Genomic DNA, 24,015 nt, shown 5'->3' with positions numbered 1-24,015 from the left:
GGAAATTTAATTAGAACCAGCAACCCAAATCGCAGTGTGGTGCTGGTGGTCTCTGTACCAGCCAGAAAAAGATCTTTAACACACTCCAGCAGATTATTATAGTGAAATGGACTCTCAGCCTTATTACTTTCCTTAAGAAAACAGCAATGGAAACTTCAGTTAACAAGGGATGTTTCAGAGGTAACACTGAAAAAAATACTTACTAGAATAAGTGAATTAAAAGCCTCAGCAATTCTCATCTTTTGTATTTCAAAACTTTTTTACAGGATAATAGGACAGCTTTCCACATCTGCTAAGATGAAACCAACACAATGAATTAGAATATTTCTGTCTTGCTGACAAATAACTCAAATGCATATCTGCCTTTACCTAAATTCTGGAAAGGTTATTATACATAATCCAAGTATGATCAGGAAATAAATAAAACTATAACACCAGCTCAATTAGTATGAAATGAATCCTAGAAATGTAGTTCAAAGCAAACCAGTCCAAATCTTACAACTTAATACTCAGAATCGAAAGACAATCACAACATTTAGAAACTAGAAAAATCAATACTATATATATAATATATATGATGCATATTCACAAAGAACTCTGTCACTTAACATTTTTTCAAAAAGCACATTTTTTAGAAGCCAATTATTTATTTTGCACTATAATTAAATAACAGTATTTCATTTTAATGATAATTTGCTTGAATTTACATTTTTCTAATATTAAAATCTATATCTCACTATTATAAAAAAAAAATCTTGGGAGGGAGACAAGGGAGACAAGACCTGATCTTCTCGGAAGACACTTTGAAGTCCTGTGAGACTATGTGCACAACACTCCCTATTTACAAACAAATTCTCAGAGACACTTTAAAGTCCTGAGAGACAAAGAAGTGAGATAAAAGTACAGCTGCTGTACAGGCTTTTAAATGATCGTAGCGCACCGCGACATGCAGATCATGCAGCACGGCACTAGCAGCCCCAGGGGGTGGGGGGGATAACTCATTCACTACAGCTTTATTACTGGCAAATATCAAGAAACAAAAAATGAATGAAATTAGAATAACAATCTCTTTAAATTGTATATCTGGATAACCAAACCCAGGGGTTGGCAAAGCCCCCTAGTATAAAGCAAAATAGTTCTTTTATTAAGAGATAAAGTTAGAATATACCTAGAATTGAACACAGTGATGAATTCTACCAACAGTTCGGGCATACACAATTCCCAAAATTTCTTTATGAGTGGGAAAGCCGGGCCAAGAAGTTTCACTGGGTTCAGAAGGAATAGCCAGCTAGACAAATACTAAAGGTAGTGCCAAAAACATCATCAGACCTAGCCTGGTGGATCCAGTTAAGTGCTGCTACCACTGCTTCATATTACGCTTGGTCTAATGAAGCAGTTTGTCAAATCTCAACCAAAAGAAGGAGCCTGTTTTATGTATTTGTGCAGAAAGTGTCTGGGTTTGAAAGAGGGCTGATTTCTGAAGCAGAATCTGATGATGCGATGAACAACCTGGAACAAGAAGTTTTGGTATGTCAAAGAAATAATTTCTAAGTATGTAGGTAACCTTAAAGATCCAAATTATAAACAAATAATGAAAAATGTATTAGTTAAGTTTAAGGAATCAGGTTGTTACAGAATTTTTTCGATTTGCATTTGGAATTTTTTCCTGAAAACCTTGAAGTGGTGAGTGAAGATGAAGGTGAAACGTTCTACCGGGATATCAAGGACAAGAAAAGAAGGGACCAGGGACACTGGGATGTCACTATGATGGCAGGCTACTGCTGGATAATTCACTGGGACGCACCAGAAAAAGTGGCAAATGACAGCCGCCCAACAAAGTTTTGGATCAAAAAACTAAGAAGTGGTAAAAGCCAGTGAAGTTAAATGTACGTCAATGAATATGTATTGTTTATTTCTTTACAAATCTGTTTAAAAATATTAGATTGACTAAATATTGTCATTGTAAACTGATTTAGAACAATATTGTATATGTGACTAAACTGTGTAATTTATTATATTTTAATTACATTTCTTTCAATTTTGTACCTAAATGTAATGAAAACATTTTAAATATATTTTAATTGTGTACTTGAATGCAAATATAAATAACTATTCACAATTAAAATAATGAGTTAGGTTTTGAAGACCTATGTAATGTATTATTTTATAATAGTTATAAGCTTCAATGTACTGTAACTGCATGTTAACTGCTGATAGAATGGCATAAACCAATCAGTTATTTCAAAAAACAGATGCATTGTGGTATAGCATTCATTTTTACATTTTTTTAGAGTACTGCTATCTACCTGCGAGGTCATCCTGCACTTGGGTACTTTTAGGAACCAGAAAAACTGGTTTAAGCTTATATTTTAAGATAAAGTTTACTTCTTATCATACATATGACTTGTTTTCCCATCTTTTGCTGTTTTTATTTAACAACTATAATAGACAACACAGGTTGGCTGGCATCCAGGCTGGGATGGACGGTTCCTTACCTGACCAGGAGACCATTTTAATGGAAAGATGTGGGTGTTCGGGCAACCCAGTCAGGTTGGTTAGTGGTTCCTTTCCTTGGCTGTCCCTAGAAGTCGATGCTGGAAGCAGGATCATTCTGTAGGTGATCTTTTTCAGAATTTTTGTCATTAGGTCTCATTTGGTTTTTTTATTTACTCATCTGTATGTTACTGAATGTTTGTTTCATCCCATCATCACATGCTGCTATCTCATTTATTCATGGCACAAACACTAAGTCACTTTTCATAACCACTTGCACTAATAATCTGTTGTTTTATTATATCTGTTATAGTTTTAGTTATAGTTGTTTGTTGCTTTGCACAAATTAGTTATACAGTTATAATACAAACTATTAGTTAGAGTTATTTGTTACTTTGTTTAGAGTTGTTATTCTGTTTGCACTATTACTACTGTTCTTTTTAAACTCTTGACTACCTTATCTTTATTCCTCTTGTTGCACTGAGCATGTATATGACAAAAGAATTTCCCTCGGGATAAAGTAGTACTAGGGTGTTGACAGTTATCTTATCCAGAGATAAAACTCATTACAAACTTCAAAAGACTTTGTTGGACAGTTATCTTATCCAGAGATCTTGACAATACATTGTTCTTTTCTCTCTTGCTAAATTAACCCTAGCCTGAATGAATCTATTAATTTTTTACATACAAAATTTCTCATTTAAATATTTACCAATGTTGTTTCTTGTCCTAGAGTGTGTATATAAACATAGGAAACTTCAGTTTCTGTATTACATCTTGCCTGAAGAAGGGGCCTGAGTTGCCTCGAAAGCTTGCATATTGTAATCTTTCTAGTTAGCCAATAAAAGGTGTCATTTTGCTTGGCTTTCCTCGGGATAAATAAAGTTCTTATCTTATCTCATCTCTTATCTTAGGATTGCCTGTGAAGGGGAGGGTGCGCCTCGCCCGGAAGTTCTTCCTGGATGCAGTGTGATAGCACAGGAAGTATTCCCGGTCTGGTATCAAGGTAATTGCTCTGCTTCGTCTGGGGAATCAGAGTTGGGAGAGAAGTTTGACGAAACTCACTCGGGAGGAGTGGAGAAGGGAAGAGTCAAATTATTGGAGCTCTAGAGTGTATGTAAGGTATTTGTAGAAATAAAGCTATGTATTGACATCTGGAACTTTTCCTATGCTGTTGTGCCTGGGGTGCTGCAATGCCCCCTATTGGTACACACTAGCCATAACAGCACACCCTGCCGTCTGTAGAAAGAAGGTTGTAATACTGGATGGGTGCATAGCACTTACTGCTGTAAACAGGAAAGGAGGATGAGAAAACACAGAAATAATTTGTATGCTTATATGCTTCTATGCATAGATATAACTTGCATGCTTATATGCCAGTTGTATATATACACTTCTATACTTACGTAACTCCTTATTGAATTAAATAACAAATTCAAACAGAAAATACTTCCATATACACAATATTTTGGCAATATTCGGTCTTCATTATGAATTAATTTTCCTTGCTTTTCTGTTTGAAGAACTTTTACATTATGCTTGTTGTTGAAGTTGCTCAATACCAAATAATATGTGCTTGACCGTGTGTAAAAACCGGTGATGATAAATAAAATACCAAAAATGTCTGAAGGTTACCAAATGGTGGAGACGGAGGAAATGGGCATGTGCTTGCATGCTGAAATGTAGCATGAAAATGAATGCAATATTATGCTTATAAACACACACACATTCAATCTCAGCAATATACTCTGTATGGTGTATGCAGGTTGTTCAAACTGGAGTTTCTGGTGTGTGTTTAGTACTATCAGGGTTACCAGATTTCCAAAAGATCAGGACAACAACCATTTTGAATGACCAATAAAAGATGGTAAGGAACTAAGGAAGATAAAAAATAGATAATTTTAACTAAATTATAATTATAGATATGTAAACATATATAATCTAAACATATAAGTATATGTAAAGTAATAAAAAAAAAAGTTTAGGCAATCAAAAAAATATGAAAAATGAAAAGAAATGTCAATTAATTCACAAACAGTACAAAATTGATGAAATATCAAAACATAAATGAAATACAATTCATGGAATTAAACGTAAGGACACAGAATTAAATGCATAGTGCAAGTCAGAAAGGTACGGTATGTAAATGTCAAATTTCTATACTTTAATTAAAAATGATCTCTCACCGGAAAAATTATAAAACAATGATTTCATTGATCATAATATAATTTATTAAATTAGTTCAAACAATCACCGTAATTACCGATAAAACAAATTTGTTTCGTTGACAAAATAACGTGTAATGATGAAAAACAAACTTATCCACTGTTAGTGTTCATATGTAACCAATCATACGTGATAAGTATTGAACACAAATACTTACTAACACTTAATTGTGTAATTTCACCAATGAATTAATAACCTTTCGTGAAAAGTCAGAACCAGCACAATGAAGAAAATTTCACCAACACTATTTAATCACTAAAATGACTATATTTTAAAAACAAAACCAAAAAAAACAAAAAGTAAACTTTAAAAAAACTACAGCTCAAAACAATTGTGGAACACAATTTGCTTTAAGAAAAACAGTAACAAGTACCTAAATGTCGAAATAGGATAATTTGTTTAACAGATAAACCTGCTTCAACAATATCACAGAATCAACTGTCAAGAAAGCATATTGAAATGTTGTCCATAGTTTTGGGTAAAAAAGACAGACACAAATTTGATGCCCATAAAAATGTCAATACTGAGGTAATAAACTTTTATTATACCAGATGTGACACAATGATCCATGCCAAATGTCGGAAATATACTTCCATGTACTAACTATAGTTATTTTGTTAAGGGCATTGATAGGTGCCAATTTTCTAATCTTTTTTAAAGCATCACAGGTAAAGCATAAAAAATCTGGATTGATCTCCAGTCAATAGCGTAGATACCACTTCCGGTTGTCAGATTATAATGAAACTTTGTATCTGTGTGTTTCTTACAAAATTTCAATCAATTATCTTTGTTTATAATACAAGTTTATATAGCAAAGAATTATTTCCAATAATCCGATCAAACTGAAATTTCAAATCTGATTGTTTTCTGTGGTCAGTAATATACCCCTTCCAGTCACCTGATCAAGGTCAAATTTTATATCTAATGATAAATAATGATCATACAAAATTTAAATTTTTAATCTATATTTATATAATGGTAGTAATGCGGTTATCCGATTAAGGTAAAATGCTATATATATGTGTTGCTTATCCTAACTAACGATGATAAAGTTTCATTCATTTTTCCTTTTCGTATAATGCAATTTCATATGAAAAAGTACTATATAAAATTTCAATTAATTATTTATTTAAACTATGTACCAGATTATTTGAAAAATTTTGAAATGTGTTCAGGTAAAGTACCCCTTCTGGTTCATGTATGTTGCCCAAAAGTTGATAGAAAACTAACATTTTAATGTACATCCACATGCCAAATTTTACTTATCTAGCTCACAGTTATCATGTTTCCGTAAATACACATTGTCACGCACGTGCAAACAGGGGGACGTTGTATGTACCAAGTAAGGGTAAATCCATGCCAGGCTAGGGGGTTGCGGGGTGCACTAAACCTTCTTCTGTTGTCTCTGCAGACCAGCTGCAGGAAATCCTGTCTGACTCATCCCTGAATACATCACTCCCGGTTCTGGCGCCTAGGACAATGTCATTTCTGGTTCCGGCGCCTACGACGACATCACTTCCAGTTGTGACGTCAGAAGGTCACTTTTGGTTCCCCTATGTCACTTCCGATCTTTACATTTAAAACCACCATCTCTACAAACTCTGTTCAGTTCACTTTTGGACTCTTTCGAAGACAGTTCTTTCTCATTACAAAACCCATTGCAGCCAGGGATAATACACGGGTGGCTGCCCCAAACCTTTTTAAGTGTCTCGAGTCTGATATTTTTACAACATAGACACACACACACAAACACAGACATAATTACAAAATGGTTGAAATGTGTTCAGGAGTGCATGAAAAGTGGAGATTCGTCAAAATCCAGAGGTCGAATTTTTTCGTGATTACTCTACTTTCTCTGTTACGTATACGAGAAAGTAAAAGAAAAAAATTTTAAACAGAACTATACTGTTGTTTTCTGCCATTGTGTAAGAGAAATACCAGCACTTAATGCCATTGTGAAGGTGATTTTACTGTGAGGCACTGGGGGAAGATTCTGGGCTAGCATTATGTTCAAAATAAAAGAACATATTATTCATGGGGTGTCTGTCTGCTGCTAAATAGACTTGTCTTTTATGGTCCAGGGCCTTATCCTCTAGGCACACTGCTGGACTAAATGCATACAAAAATTACAACTGAATACCTGAATAGAACCAATTTAGCATCATAATTCAGTACTGAAAACATTTCTCTCATTCCTTAACATGGCACTATTGGCAATGCAACTTCTCCAAGTTGTACCTTTAGTTTTTTGTAGATTTTCTACCAGGTGCTGAGCCTCTTCTTGTATGTATTCTTCAATGCTGCGCTTTCCCATTCCAAAATCCCGTAGAGTGGTGAGTGAAAACCTTTGTACCTATCTCCAGCAGTCTCCATTGGAAGTGACTAACCCTGCAAGAAACATGCAGTAATCTTTGAGACCAATGCAGTGTTCATGTGCTATCAGAGTTTTCAGAGTTGCGACTTGTGATAATTCCTCTTCTTGTTTCAGTCTGTTCATGTGCATTTTGAATCAGACTCTCAGAAATGAGAGATCACTGTCGATTTATTTGGGATGTTTTTTTGCAAAAGCAAAAAACACAAACTAAACATATGTAATGTGTATCATATCACTCCATGCACATTTCAAACACAAAAAAGGCATTTCTGGATGAGCAGATTGTATGTTTTTTTTCCTTATACAACTGACTAATATGGAAGGTCTTTGTTATAACTTGGAGAATTCATATAGTTATGTTTTCTGCAAATTGTCCAACCTGGAACATATTTGTAGGGCATTCACATGGAATTTCTGACTTGGAAACTCATATTTACCATCTGTCCGATAGTGCATGAATGCTTCAGCTAAGTAACAGTAAGCTGCTAAATAACAGTAAGCCTGGATTTGATAGATTTAAGTATGTTGCATGATGAAATAGTTGAAAATATTGATATTTTGGTACTTGTTAAGAAGATGAAAATGTATAATGACACCTGTTTGGTTCAAGTTAATAAAGCATTCTAGAGGGCAGCAAGTATTACTGGCAAGCAGTTCTGGGTGTAAGGATTTTTGAGCACTGTCATTTACAAGACTTGCTACATGTGAATTCAGCACAGCATAAGCACTCATCTGCCTAATTTACACCGACTCCCTTCCACATTTCAATACTGCAGGAAGAAATAAAAAGAACCAACGTTTGAGGTAGTTTACAAATGTTTGTGTACAGTGGAACCTCGGTTCACGAACGTCTCTGAATACGTACAAATCGGTTTACCACAAAAAAGTTCGCCAAACTGTTCATGACCACACACTTGGTATACGAACAAGCCAGTTTCCCTTTCGGTTTGTGCGCTCCGATGATTTCCGCACTTGTTCAGTCTCTCCCTGTGCATTCCCTGTGCAGGGAGCAAGAGAGAGACACATGCATGAGAGAGATACACACACGCGCAAGAGACACACACACACATATGCGCGCGCGCGAGAGAGAGAGAGACACACGCGCTAGAGCGAGAAACACATGCGCGCACAGAAGAGAGAGACACACACACGTGCACGAGAGAGAGAGAGAGGGCTGGCTGCATAAGGGCTTGTTTTTAAAGAGACAGATTCCAGCATTGTTTTAACCTTGTTATATTTAATGAAGACTTTTTTCTACTGGATTTTAACCTCCACTTCACTTCTGTTTACAGTGATCGGTTCGTACCGTACATTGTTGCAATGTTACTTTTCTTGGTGGTTTATTAAACTACGGCTTTTTCAAAAGTTCATTTTTTTTCCCTGTGTATAAAACTCATTAAAAAAAGTGTTTTTAGCGAGGGGTTTGCAGCGCTATAGCACGAACTCTTGCAGTGTTAGTTTTCTCTGTTGTTCAAGGTTTTCTCAGTTTTATTCACATTTAGTTTACTATTACGCTGTATATTCCATGGTATGATTAACTATATTTGTGCTTAAAAATCTTTAAAAAAATATATTTACATACAGTTCGTACGGTCTGGAATGGATTAATTGTATTTACATACAATCCTATGGGAGAAATTACTTCGGTTTTGGAAACGAATTATGGTCGTGAACCAAGGTTCCACTGCATTAGTGGTTACTGGTAATTTTATTTCCACTTTGAGTCTGTTTTGTTGAATGGAGTTTCATTTTGCATTAGCCTTGGATCTTCTATGTATAGCACTTTTATTTTGCATTAGAATTTAACAATAATATTGAGACTCTGACTTGTGAGGAAATGGCTGGTTGAAAATTTGTAGTGGTAGAGTTATATGTGCTGAAGTGGCATTAAAGGAGCTGTGCTGAAAATAATGGACATGGTGAGGAGAGCTCACGAAGATGGCGACTCTCCTGAAGAGTTTATGTACTCCTAAAGCTGAAAATGGGAGTTAATTCAGGTCAGAAAAATGCTAATGCAACAGTCTTTCCAAAAACTATTAACTTCTGTGTTTCCCGAAAATAAGACCTACTCCAAAAATAAGTCATAGCATAATTTTTAGGCTGCTCTGTAATATAAGCCCTACCCCAAAAATAAGCCCTAGTCAAGATCGTCAGTTGAAAAGTAAGACGCCTAAGACCAGGTTTATACTTCACGCAATGTGACGCGTGTGCCTGAAACATCCATTAAATTCCAAGGACACCGTGCCACAATATCTCTGAAAAGGATGTTTAATGATTACATTCATCAATTCAGGGATGCGACCATTCTAGCAGCATTGGTGCAAGACAAACAAAATCCCTGGACAGGGCATCAGATCATCGCAAGGTGAACACAAGCACACACACATACACTGGCGTCATTGTAGCTTCACCAAATCCCCAAACCTTCATGTCTTTGGATGGAAAACTGAACCCACTGTGGAAACCCACCAGGAAAACATGCAAACTCCAGGCAGGGATCACAAGGGACGTGACAGCAGCGCTACCACTCTGCCACCATGCCACTCCATATGTGTAACTATTAACAGTATTCATTATTTAAACAAATTTAACGATTTATCTGTAAAATGTAACATACTGTACATATTTTAATGCATTTCATCATGAAAGTGATATCAAGTATAAATCTAAGAATTCTAAATGTGCAGAGAGCTGGAATATTATAAATTTAATGTGCTCTGTGTGGCGATGCTGCTTGCCACTGCTGTCAGGTCAGGAGGAAGCCCCAGAAGTGCGTTGTGATTTAACAACTGGGTCGGTTTTAAGATGACGTTTACAATGGTCTGCTTTTCTGATAAAGTAAACTATGAGGTTAAAATGGACATTTCGAGGTTAAAGCCGAAATTTTTACTTTAATCACAAAATAGACATTTTCGTTATGTCCTTATTTTTTTCTCTGTGGCTCAAATACGCCACCATACATTCTGATGGTATTGTAAAAGTGCAAAAAAAAAAAAAAGACAGCACAGAAGATGGTATGCGAGACTTTTAAAATATATCGTGTCATTACTTTGGGGAATATGCAACGCTTGAATGTTAAAGCACCACGAATACATTTGTATGTCAGCATTTTGCTTCACCACATCGAACCAATCATCAAACATCGAAGCATGCACATCGATCCTGGAGGATCCAAAAAGTGGCTGATGCAGCAAGAAATTCAGGCTGGAATTCAGGGTTTGAACATGGAGAGTTATGACGATATTCCAGAAGAAGATGACATGACTGTATTTGGATAAATGTACATTGCTGTACATGAATAAATATAAGACATCCCCTGAAAATAAACCCTAGTGCATCTTTTGGAGCAAAAATTAATATAAGACCCAGTCTTATTTTCAGGGAAACACGGTATTACTTGTGTCTGTGAGTCAGTCCTTCCTCCATCAAATCTTGGGTTGTCTGTCCTGGCCCAAATTTGTCCTGTCATAATTTAGTCTCAGGTCAAATCTATTTGGTGGCTCCTGCTGTAAATAAAATACAACTTATTTTAATTATATATATAAAAATTTATTTTCTCGTGCCTGCTTTTAAAATTAAAAGGGTGATTTTTGTAATCCCACAACAAAATGAATACCTTCTTTATTTGTTCCTGTACAAATTTCAAATTTTAAAAATGTCTCATTGTGTCATTTTCTGACCTGTTTATTCTTGAAAAGGTTCGCGGGGGCTGGAGCCTATCCCAGCTAGCATAGGAAAAAATTCAGGAATGATCTCTGAACAGGGTGCCATTGTGCCAGTCCATCACAGGCCAAACACGGGCCAATTTAGCATCGAAAACCACCTAACCTGCATGTCTTTGGACTGTGGGAGGAAACTGGAGCACCCGGAAGAAACCCATAACAGTGCTTTTAAAAGAAAAAAGAATCTGACTCATTTTATGGATTTCTTTTAGTTCTACTTCACTTAGAGCCACATCTATATCTCTGCTAATGGTATGGCACAGAGGTTAACACTGCTAGCTCCCAGATTTCCACTCCAGTTTGCTTTTCACATGCTTTCCTCATGGGTGTTCCTGTTTTCTTCACAATGATGTGCAGGTCAGGGTCTAACATGGGTGAGTGAGACCCTCTTTGTTGTGTGCTGCCGAGGTAGGCTCTGAACACTCCATAAATTGAATTAAGCACACTTGCCAGTGTAATAGCATTCAATGTGTACATGGATACTATAGTACAAGGACCATCCGTGATATGGGCAAGTACCTGATGGGAAAAAAACATAAAATAAAAATTAAACAGAATAAATAATTTAAACTGAGAAGAAGTCTAATTGAAATTTGTAGGGAAGCTATAAAGAGGAACGATTATCTAATAACAGAGGCTGGCTGACATCAGTTCCACACATGGGCAGAATTTTAGTGTTGTGTGGGGGGAACAAACCATAAGAAATAATTGCATATTTTAGCGATTCAATTGCATTGCCTCATATTTACAGTACATTGAATGCCATATCAAATATGGTAAATTGTTCATAATATAAATATACAGTATAAAGTAAGTCCCATTTTATATTAAATTTAAAACTCTAAAATTGCAAAAAGTACATAAATACTATTAATGATATTTAAATGAAAGAAAGCATTTTGAGTTTGTATGGCTATGTATTTTAATTTGGGCAAAATAAGCTCTCTGATAGATAGATAGATAGATAGATAGATAGATAGATAGATAGATAGATAGATAGATAGATAGATAGATAGATAGATAGATACTTTATTAATCCCAATGGGAAATTCACAATGTTTGTGAATGTGATGTTTTATTTTAAAATGGCCCACCACCGATGGCCTTGCAAGTCCTTTAAAGCATGAAAGTGTGATAATTTAACACACATTTTATATAAAGATTTCTTCCCTAAACAGTTAAATAAGCTGCTTCTCGTCAATCTGCAACATTTTCCCTGGACAATTTGCAACGTCTACAGTGTTGGTTTTCACAAAAACTTCAATTTCTAAATTCTTCACTAATGCGGTGGTCTCCTCTCAAAGTGGTCCATCCCCTAGATTTTTGAATGCTCTTTGTATTTGGCCCAGCAGAGCTCCGATCAGGCACACTGACCTCACACCCAGCTCAGCAACAAAATCAAATGCAGTTTTCCAGGTTTGTTTGTTCTTATCAAACAAATGGACAACCTTAGTAACTCCCTTTTTGGCTAGTTTGCAAATTTAACTAGCTGATTCCAAAAGAGGACACTTTAAAACGTTATTCCATATTAGTGGCTCATCTAAAAACCAGAGAGGTAAGGTCACCTTTATATCTACTCTCTACCATCTCATTAACTAAATTAAAATGACATTATCAGCTCATGCTCTCAACTATATTAAAAGTCAAGACTAATAAAGCAAATGTGCTTGCATCAGTAAGGAAAATCTGTGTCAAAATTTAAACCCCCACCAAATGATAAAAAGCAAAAGGACTTCAAGGGCAGCGGGTCTGGTGCATAAAGCAAAGGCTGTTACGCCAAAAGCCTAAAGATCTCTATTGAGCAGAAAACATCCACCAGTCCCTGACCTCCTTCATCTATGGGAAGACGTACCACACCTCTCCTCACCCAGTGCATGCCATTCCAGAAGAAAGTCTTCTCTATATCTCTTTAAATAATGAGATTGGGGTTGGGGACAGCACAACAAATAAATTCTGCTACAACATACAACAGACCAATTTATTAATAATGAGTACCCTTCCACAGAATGATAGTTTTCAAATTAACAATCTCCATCTCTGTAATCTGTCATGGACTTAATCCAAAACTCCAGATCAATTATGGTCTACTGTTCTAAAATCTGTAATAAAAACTGCCAAGATTTTAAAAGCTAATCTATTCCAGTGTAGCCTTCCTGGACATACCAAAGGTTTTACAGTATCCCAGTTTCCCCTTAGAAATGCACTACTTTTATCCCAATTGACTCTAGCTGATGACACATCTTTAAATGCTGCCAAATTAACAGTGTATGGTTCTGACAGCATTACAATTTGGGGCAGAGTGGTGGCTCTGATGCTAAGGATCAGCGCTGGTATCCACAAAGTTGCCAGATCAAATCCCCGTCAATGCCAAAAAAGAACCTACTCTGCTGAGGCCTTGAGCAAGGCCCTTAAACTTCAATTGCTCCAGGGGCACTGTACAATGGCTGTCCCTGCACTCTGACCCCAAGAGGTATGTGAAACCTAATAAAATTCCTAATGTAAGAAATTGTATAAGGTGAAATAAAGAACCAAAAAAAAAAATTACAGAGATGTCATCAGCATAGGCCACCACCTGTCTTTGGACTCTCCAGGGCAGCAAGAAATGATCATACCCTCAAGTGAAGCGAAAATAAAATACCAGACAAGATAAAGCCCTGCCAAATACCTTGAGACACTTGAAAGGGACAGCCCAGCCCACCATTAATTTTTTTATACAGTAATCCCTCGCTATATAGCGCTTCGACTTTCGCGGCTTCACTCTACCACGGATTTTATATGTAAGCATATTTAAATATGTATCTCGGATTTTTTGCTGGTTCGCGGATTTCTGCGGACAATGGGTCTTTTAATTTCTGGTACATGCTTCCTCAGTTGGTTTGCCCAGTTGATTTCATACAAGGGATGCTATTGGCAGATGGCTGAGAAGCTATCCAACCAGAGCGCGTATTACGTATTAAATAAAACTCCTCAAATATATTGTGAGCACGGGGGCTGTTTGCACCCCTAGAGGATACGGCCGCTCCTCAATATACGCTGAAAGATTACCTTCACATTGCTCTCTTTCTTGCTGGGCTTACATATGGCTGATTTGTCAAGCGATATGCTTCCAGCACGGTGCTTCGCATACTTAAAAGATCAAACAGCACGTATTGATTTTTGATTGTTTGCTTTTCTCTCTCTCACTCTGACATTCTCTGCTCCTGACGGAGGGGGTGTGAGCAGGGGGGCTGTTCGCACCCCTAGACGATACGGATGCTCATCTAAAAATGCTGAAAGATTACCTTCACGTTGCTCCATTCTGTGCAGCTGCTTTATCAAGCGACATGCTTCCTGCACGGTGCTTCGCATACTTAAAAGCTGGAAGGGCACGTATTGATTTTTGATTGTTTGTTTGTTTTTCTCTGTTTCTCTCACTCTCTCTCTGACATCCTCTGCTCCTAACGGAGGGGGTGTGAGCAGAGGGGCTGTTCACACACTGACCTACAGGATACGGATGCTCCTCTAAAAAATGCTGAAAGACTACCTTTATATTGTACCGGCGGTTGCTTCACATACTTAAAAGCCAAACAGCCCTATTGATTTTTGTTTGCTTTTCTCTCTCTCTCTCTCTGACATTCTCTGCTCCTGACGCACACTCCTTTGAAGAGGAAGATATGTTTGCATTCTTTTAATTGTGAGACGGAACTGTCATCTCTGTCTTGTCATGGAGCACAGTTTAAACTTTTGAAAAAGAGACAAATGTTTGTTTGCAGTGTTTGAATAACGTTCCTGTCTCTCTACAACTTCCTACGTTTCTGTGCAAATCTGTGACCCAAGCATGACAATATAAAAATAACCATATAGACATATGGTTTCTACTTCGTGGATTTTCTCCTTTTGCGGGGGGTTCTGGAACGCCACCCCCACGATCGAGGAGGGATTACTGTATACAAATGTTCTATAAAGTTCAAAAAGGATCTCCCAAACCTAAAAGCCTTTAAAACTTTAAAAAAATATTGATGGTCTGTTGAAAACTTTCTCCCAATCAAGAGAAATCAAACTTTCCTTAAAGCCAAAAATCTTGGAAGGAGTCACCAGATCTCAGACAAAGAAAATGTTGTCGTAGATGGAACGTCCCAGTATGAAGTAGGTCTGTTCATGTAAGATGAGCTGAATCATTACAGTTCTCAAATGAACAGCTAATGCTTTGAAAACAGTTTTATAGTCCGCATGTAAAAGACTGACAGGTCACCAGCTTGAGGCAGAAGATGTTTCCTTTTTTCGACAGCAGATATACAACTGCCCTGCAGCAGCTTAATGATAGTTCATTGTCTTTTATGCTGCTCCAAAAAACTTTTCAATAGGTCTCCACTTAGCTGCTCCCAGAAAACTTTATAAAACTTGACTGGCAGTCCATAAATCCCTGGATTTTTCCTGGGATTAAGAGGACTCAGGGTTGAAGTATGTTCATCAAGGGACAAGGGGGAAATCTAAAAGTTTCTTTCAAAGTCTGAAAGTTTGAGCAAATCCTTAATGAAAAAGTTCATCTTAGGTGATAAATTAGTTTCTTTTGCTGAGAACAACTGCTGATAAAATTGTCAAGAAAAGTCTCTGACATCTTCAGGGCTGCGTAGCTCCTCTCCATTATCATCTTTCAAACAGTGGATGACTTTGGACTGAGCAGTCTTTCTCTAGTGCAAAAAACAACTAGTTGGGGTATCAACCTGTGACAAATTCAAAAATCTGAATCTCACCAGAGCACCTTGTACCTGTTCGTCCATTAGTGTTGTCAGGGAAGTCTTTTTGGACCTGAGACTTTGAAAAAGAGCAGGTTCAAAACTGGCCTAGAATATCCAGATGGAGGCAATGTCATCCAAAAGTCTTTTAACTGCCTCAGTAATATGCTGGGTGGAGTGGGCAGCATAGTGCTGACAGAAAATCCTGATCTTGGCTTTGGATTTATCACACCACTACAGTGAAGAGGACAAATCTCTCTTGCTTCACCCTGCAGAATCTTCTAAAAACAGAAAAGATGACTAACAAAAACTGAATTCTTCAGTAACCTACACTAAACTGTGGTCTGAAAACCCGGTGGGAGAAATTGAGCACTCCAACAGTAAATTACTTTGAAGTTTGACCTCATGAATCCAATCTAATCTGCCTATGGATACTGAACTTCTAGACATTTTAACGCACATATATGGTCTAGCCCCCGGATGTACTGTAAATTTCTCCACACGTCTAATAATTTGTGCTTTTGTAACAATGATTGTAGGGTCACCTACCCTGGAATTTCAGTATAATTGAAGTCTTCAGCTACATATATTGTCCTTCCACTACAATGAAGCAGTAAATTGTAAAGATTTTGATCAAAACTCAGTCCCTTCCTTTGCTGGGTGCATAAACATTAATAAATACTAAATATTGGCTACCCATATGAACACAAAGCTTTAAAAAGCACCCCATAATAACAATGGAGGATGCTGAATTTGCGATAAAAGATCGACAAAAGAGAAGTGCAGTCCCTCCACTAACACTTGAGTCATGATTTAAAAACCCTGTGCCACCCCAGTCCCTTTGCCATTCTGTCTCATTCTGTGCATCAGTGTGTGTTTCCTGCAAAAAAACTACACTCAAGCCTTTCTGTGCTACAGTATATACACAAATAGAGGAGAGCTCTTTCATGGTGTCTCTACAGCCATTGCGGTTTAGAGAACCTAAGGAAACAGACATTGGATGAAAAGAAGGAAAAACAAGCAAATTATTATTAGGTTTTAAGGGAACGCTGAAGTTTGCCAATTAGATTTTTTAATCTCACTTTCTTTTTATCCTCCATTCCTAGAGTGGCTTCGCAGGGCATAACGTTCTTAGCTGAGGTCACAAAAAGGGGGTAAATCTGGAAAATAAATCGACTACTTTTATACCACACTGGCCTTCAGTAAGACTTAAAAATTCCCTAATGCTATAGCCACTTCTACTCTAAGACCTCGGTAAACAGTCAACTATCGAGGACATTTTGCTGTCATGAGCAGTGGCCTTCCCGTCACCATCAGCCACCACACTCTCGCTGCCGTGCTTTTTCACAAGAGGCTGCTTCTTAGCTGGAACAGCAGATTTTTTTTAGCGGAGTCCATTTTGCTCACCCGTTTAGTCTCAACACCATCCCCTAATTTCTCCTCCTTCTTCTTCTATATACACAGAGTAACTCATTCCTGTTTATCTTCTATACTCTCAGCCGTGTCCACGCCACTTTCAGCCATCCCTTGTTGTGACAATCCCAATGTTACTTGCAGCGATATGTGTTCAGCGGTAGGGGGATTTTGTCCATCAGCTGGACCGAGGTCAATGCTAGTCTCTGCCCAGCTTGCCCTTTCACTTAATGCAACAGCAGCTCTACAAAACGGCACACGATCTTTAATAGACTTAGCCGTTTCATTCTGCTCCTGTTGTTCTGAAAGCCCCTGCGTAGTCACCCAGTTCATTACTGTCCATTGTACTTTCTGCAGAAACTCGAGGGACCACTGCATCTTCAGCATGAACTTGATTTGTGATTATCGCAAGGAGTTTGATTTAAAATAAGTGCATTGCCGTCTGCCAGCAAACATGATGCATAACATTGGCATAGTGATCTGATGCCTCATCTGAGTCATCAAACTCTTCGTCCACAATGCTGTCATCAGAATCCTCCTCACCCACTTTGTCACTCATAATATTGGCCCATTTACACTCACTGGCCTTGTGCCTGGTTCTCCCGCAATTTAAACATTTCATTGATTCAGATGAAATAAAAACATGGTGGAAACCATACACTTTATATCTCACAGCCAAGTTCATTACACTGTTAACATTATGCAGCGGTGTAAATGAAACAACATTCTTCAGGTCAGGTGTTTGGCATCCCGGAGGGACCAATGTTATTTTTGAGAGAACTTCACCATACTGACTCAGTTCTGTCTTTAATAAATCATTTCTCAGAAAGTGCAGGACATTAGAGATATTAATTAATTTAATAACAGAAGGAATGTTATCAGGACTCCATTTATTACAATCCTCTGCTGTACCAACTTGTGTATTAAAGTCTCCACACTGAGAAAATCGACAAGTACTTTATTCATTCAGGAAGCAGACTTTTTATTTTTACAACCCACTACCTTAGAAATTTTTGTAACATACTACTCAACTGAGACAATGGCAATCTTAAGGCCAGGCCTGGATTAACTATTAAGCAAATTAAGTCTATGTTTAAGACATCAAGAAGCTTTCCATTGCCAAATTTACCATGGACCATATGGTGCAAAACTGCAAATAGGCTGAACCAGGTTCCACAAATTAAATGAAAAATATTGTGGAAGAAAATTATGTATACAGACACCTCCCAACACACACACACACTGGAATGCCCCGATTTAAGCAAATAAAACACAGGAAGGAGAAAGCATCAATCATTATTCTTTATCTAAATCTCCAAAGAGGCAAAAAGCAACATATCAGTGTTTTTGCAAAGGAAAGTGTCTTCTGCGCGATATTTATACAATCCATTGATTACGTCACTATTCTTTAAAAGGAATTCATTATAAATTCAGAAAACTTTTAATATGATTGGTTACACTTAGTTGCTAACAGGACATGGCAGATGTTGATCCCTTAGATGACCACAATTTGATTGATAGTCATGTTTGCGTAGGATGTTCATCCATCTATCCATCCATTGTCCAACCCGCTGAATCCGAACACAGGGTCACGGGGGTCTGCTGGAGCCAATCCCAACCAACACAGGGCACAAGGCAGGAACCAATCCCGGGCAGGGTGCCAACCCACCGCAGGACACACACAAACACACACTAGGGCCAATTTAGAATCGCCAATCCACCTAACCAGCATGCCTTTGGACTGTGGGAGGAAACCGGAGTGCCCGGAGGAAACCCACGCAGACACGGGGAGAACATGCAAACTCCACACAGGGAGGGCCCGGGAAGCGAACCCGGGTCCCCAGGTCACCCAACTGCGAGGCAGCAGCGCTACCCACTGCGCCACCGTGCCGCCCTAGGATGTACATGACATTTTAAAAGTATTATTTTTATTATTATTTTAGGAGATGTGTGAATTTCACTACGCACACACTGTTTCTCATAGTCAAAAAGAAAAGAACAATGGCCTATATATATATTATGATCCAGCTAGGTAACATACATTTATCAAAGTGAATAATAAAATAACAGCGTCAGCATTTAAGGATAAGCTCAGAAGGATATGAGACTCAGACACCTGCCAAGTGCACACTGTACCAGAGTTCAAATTCAACTCTTACAATAGATAGATAGATAGATAGATAGATAGATAGATAGATAGATAGATAGATAGATAGATAGATAGATAGATAGATAGATAGATCTTTATTGTCATTGTCACTTTTACAAAGGAACAACGAAATTGAGGGTGCAGTCGACTCAGTGTGAGGAATAAGAGTTAAAAAGACAAGAAGACAGAAAATAATAACAAACCGAATAGTAATAAAAGTACTTTACAAAATATACAAATTGCACTTGTTGACTTAAGGTCTATATTGCATATTGGGAGAATGATACGGAGTAGTTTTATTCTGAGTTCAGGGCCATGATTGCTTTTAGATAAAAGCTGTTTTTAAGGCGGTTTGTCCTGGTTTTCATTGCTCTGTATCTCTTGCCCGATGGCAAAAGCTGGAAGAGGCAATGACCGGGATGTGATGAATCCTGTGAAATGTCTATTGCTTTTTTGCGGCATTGGGAGGTGTAGATTTGTTCCAGAGTGGGGAGGGTACAACCAATTGTTCTCTCTGCTGTCCTGACGACCCTGTGGAGCGCTTTCTTTTCTGAGGAAGTGCAGCTGCCGTATCACACACAGTCCGTATGTGAGCACACTCTTGATGGTGAAAAAAGCAAGGAGCAGATTTTTGGGGAGATGGTTCTTTCTGAGAATTCTTCTTCAGCAGCTCAGGCACCAAAATCTTTTAAGTGCTTGGGGCCTCTAAAAGTCTTAATCTGGCTGTGCTTAGCGCCTTGTCTCCTTGTACGTTTATCACACTCCTCCAATGACAAGCTCAGTGGCGGCGTCTTATGTGGTGCTGCCATGGCAGTTGCAGTCACCACCAAAACACGGTACAGTAATAGTAACCAATTAAGGAACTGTGCAGAAAAAAGTGGAAAAAAGCATAAAACTAACTCTGACCATAAACTGAAAAGAAATTTAAAAAATAGTAAGAAAAAGAATAAACAATATTCACAGATGATCTCGTCCAGACACCTTCATTCAAACACTCTACATACAGCAAACTGCAGACACGCCCATGACACACATAATGATGGAGTGATGGACAGAGGGGAAGGATAGATAGATTTATTTGTTTGTTCCAAGGGGGAAATTTGGCATTTTACAGAAGCCCTTTAAATTAATAAAATACATAAAGGGTAGATAAGTAAATATAGGATAGATTTCTTGTGTAAGACTTTTCATTTAGAAGCACGAGTTTTATTAAATGCGTATTTTCATGTTCTGGTCGTTTAAGTAGGTTTATTAAGGAGCTTAAATATTAAAACTTTACAATTGCCATTCGTTGGTTGTAAACCTAAAGAACGCACTTGAAAGAAGATAAGAAAGCACATGGACCTCTACTTCACCTGACTGTAGTCTTGATATTTGTGACATTTTATTTCAAAAAGATGTTTTTTTTTTTTTTTTTACATTTTATTGAATTTATTAAAATCAAACAACATTCCTTACAAGCAAGTCAAATTTTACAAGACTGGGTTCAAGTCAAATCAAAAGGCTTTCTTTTAAGATTTGCAATGTGCACTTAAAGTTAATAAAAGGTGTACTTTGATAATCTACTGATTTTATTGTCTTATGTGTATTCAGGTTTAGAAAGGTATATTGCAGCAGCAAAACAGAACATAGTATTTTAGAGTTTTTAACAAGATCACAAAAAAAAAAAAAGATTTTTATTGGTTTTAGTTCAAAAGCCTAATATACAAAATAGTTTTAGATTAATTAAAATATGAGTTGAATTATGATTTTGCAAGAATCAAGATTAAACATCTGAAAACTTGGCCAATTTTCACAGCTTGTTGTGCCAATCAAAAAAATATATTACAGTAATCCCTCCTCTATCGCGGGGGTTGCGTTCCAGAGCCACCCGCGAAATAAGAAAATCCGCGAAGTAGAAACCATATGTTTATATGGTTATTTTTATATTGTCATGCTTGGGTCACAGATTTGCGCAGAAACACAGGAGGTTGTAGAGAGACAGGAGCGTTATTCAAACACTGCAAACAAACGTTTGTCTCTTTTTCAAAAGTTTAAACTGTGCTCCATGACAAGACAGAGATGACAGTTCAGTCTCACAATTAAAAGAATGCAAACATATCTTCCTCTTCAAAGGAGCAAACAAATCAATAGGGCTGTTTGGCTTTTAAGTATGCGAAGCACCGCGGCACAAAGCTGTTGAAGGCGGCAGCTCACACCCCCTCCGTCAGGAGCAGAGAGAGAGAGAGAGAGAGAGACAGATAAAAAAATCAATACGTGCCCTTCGAGCTTTTAAGTATGCGAAGCACCGTTCAGCATGTCGTTTCAGGAAGCAACTGCACAAAAGATAGCAACGTGAAGATAATCTTTCAGCATTTTTAGACGAGCGTCCGTATCGTCTAGGTGTGCGAACAGCCCCCCTGCTCAATCCCCCTACGTCAGGATCAGAGAAAGTCAGCGCAAGAGACAGAGCAAAGTAAGCTGGGTAGCTTCTCAGCCATCTGCCAATAGTGTCCCTTGTATGAAATCAACTGGGCAAACCAACTGAGGAAGCATGTACCAGAAATTAAAAGACCCATTGTCCTCAGAAACCCGCGAAGCAGCGAAAAATCCGCGATATATATTTAAATATGCTTACATATAAAATCCGCGATGGAGTGAAGCCGCGAAAGGCGAAGCGCGATATAGCGAGGGATTACTGTATTTTGAACAAAATGTCCAAATGCTAACTTGAAATGTGTGATAATTTAATGTTTAAGGTGAGCGTTAAGGTTTTAAACAGCGTATCCCCACAAGAAACGGGCACAGGCTGGGACATTCACTGGACAGCACGCCAACCCATCGGAAGACGAACACACACGGGCCAATTTAAAAATCACCCATTCACCACACCTGCATATCTTTGGTCTATCGTAGGAAAGCATAAAAAAAACCCACGTGCAAATGCCTCGTAGGGGTACGTGGTGTACGACCCCCGGGCTCTTTACTATTAGACAGCAGCTCCACCGAGCGCCCACGTCGTTAATTATTAACAAACTGTTGTTTATCTGTGACCTGGAAAAAAATCAACTATTTTATTTAGTTACACGGTACATCTGAGGTAGAACTCCGCTCATGACACCGATGTTGAGGGGACTCCCTCCTTGACACGTTCTCAGACTCCACTTGTTTTGAGGAGTACCCCCATGCCTCCGGTTGGCCGATAAACCCAGTCCGTTAACGAGACGTCAGTACTCGCAGCTCCTGTCGCTTCATTCACAAACATTAATCTTAGACCTGTTGAAGATTAAAACACCTACCGAATCCCTTGGAGATCATTTTAAACAGTGGCAACTCAGGCCTACCAGCGAAAGCGTCTGCGTGCTGTACCAGAGCTTCGTGCACCGCTTCGTAGCCGACCAGAACCACGAGGTGCAGCCCACCTAAGTATACCGTCATCACGGGTCCATACGTCTCACTTAGCTGCGAGAAACAAAAGGAACATTTTTTATTATTATCTAATAATCGATTACTCGAATATCTTTCATTAAAGCCGATAAACTGCATACTTTTACAAGACTTTTGTAAGGAGCATTACCGTTCACTTGCAACAGGTTACCGATCAACGGTAGTGGGGTTGGACCGGGGGGCATCTTGGTATAACGAGTCGAGTCTCTCTGGACCAACGTGGAGAGTAAACTTAGAAGTATCGCAGTCAAACATAGCGTGTCCACTAGCTCCATGCTTAATCCGAAGGATAAAACGAAAAGACAGAACAGAATAGACTTTGATTAAAAGTGGGAAAGGAGGTTTATCTACAGCCAATGTGTATTACGCTCCTTCACTCGCTAAACATTCACAGTCTCGAGACCTGATAAACTGAACGGCGGGGGTATGGGGGGCTCGGCGAGGCTCCGTTTGAGATATAAATGCTTAGAGCGAATGTTTTTTTTTTTTATCTCGGCGCTCAGAGTTTCATTGGCGATTCTTCGATCGCATGCGAGTGTATCGCCCTAAGAGAATCATTTAGTTTCACTTCAACCACTGATCCAGCCACGCCATCACGGATAAGGAAGGAAACGGAGATCGGTAGGACCCACATGTAGCAGTGGGTCTAATGGAACGAAGCCTCATAGGTACGCAAATACAAGCAGCTCAGAGTACTGGGAAGTGGACACCGCTGAGCTGGACCTGCGGAATGAAGGTTGGGTCTTGCAGGACTCTGCAAGCCCTCCGCAAGGCGCACCCCGAAACAGCCTTCACAGAGCAGGGAGATAAAGGGCATCTGCTTAAAGTATAGATTTCTAAAACACTAGCTGTTAGTTATAAAGTAATGAACGGATCACTAAATAAGAATTTCTTCTTGTGTGATTCAGCCGTACCAGTGTTTTTGAACCAAGTGTGCAGAGGCACAGTGGTGCGCCACGGAATTTAAAGTGTAGAGCACCAGGATCTGAACCTGACAGGGATAAGCTCCTCAGGTGGTCAAGACCAGTCTGAGGAGGACATGACTACCTGGAGAAGCTGACATAAATGCAGCTCCGCGATCGTTATGTTACAGACCCAGCACTGAGCACTTCAGACGAGTTTCCAGGCTGCTGGAGTCCATCTGCCAGAAGTGTGTGCTCGCCAGGGCAGGAGGATAGTGGACCACCTCTGAGGCTGAGAGGGGGTGGCATGGTGAAGGAGCGCGTGTATAGCAGGAAAGTTTGTGATATAAATGACCTGAAGGACAGAATTTATGAAATGAGTGTCCGGGCTTTAAATGGTAGTCTTGGTCGTTGGTTTTTGTGTGTTGAACATTATGACAAACAGGTTGAGACATTCCTGTAAATAATCTTGCACATATGAAATATGTTTCCGCCACTCAAATGTTAACATAATTTTGACTCACCCTGTATTAAGCAGCAAGTGAACAGTCAGTTCTTTAAGATGAAGTTCTGGAAGCAGGAAAAATGGCCAGGC

General features: G+C 38.4%; 1 pseudogene; it reads right to left on the bottom strand.

The window, feature by feature from the left end:
* On the bottom strand, positions 1-22,819 carry LOC114665832 (cytochrome P450 2C7-like; annotated as a pseudogene).
* Positions 22,820-24,015: the final 1,196 nt, after the last annotated feature.

The sequence above is a fragment of the Erpetoichthys calabaricus genome, chromosome 1 (genome assembly GCF_900747795.2).
Source record: "Erpetoichthys calabaricus chromosome 1, fErpCal1.3, whole genome shotgun sequence".
In the NCBI taxonomy this organism is placed as follows: domain Eukaryota; kingdom Metazoa; phylum Chordata; class Cladistia; order Polypteriformes; family Polypteridae; genus Erpetoichthys; species Erpetoichthys calabaricus.
Note: the sequence above shows the minus strand (reverse complement) of the source record. Positions and strands in the feature narration are given on the sequence as shown.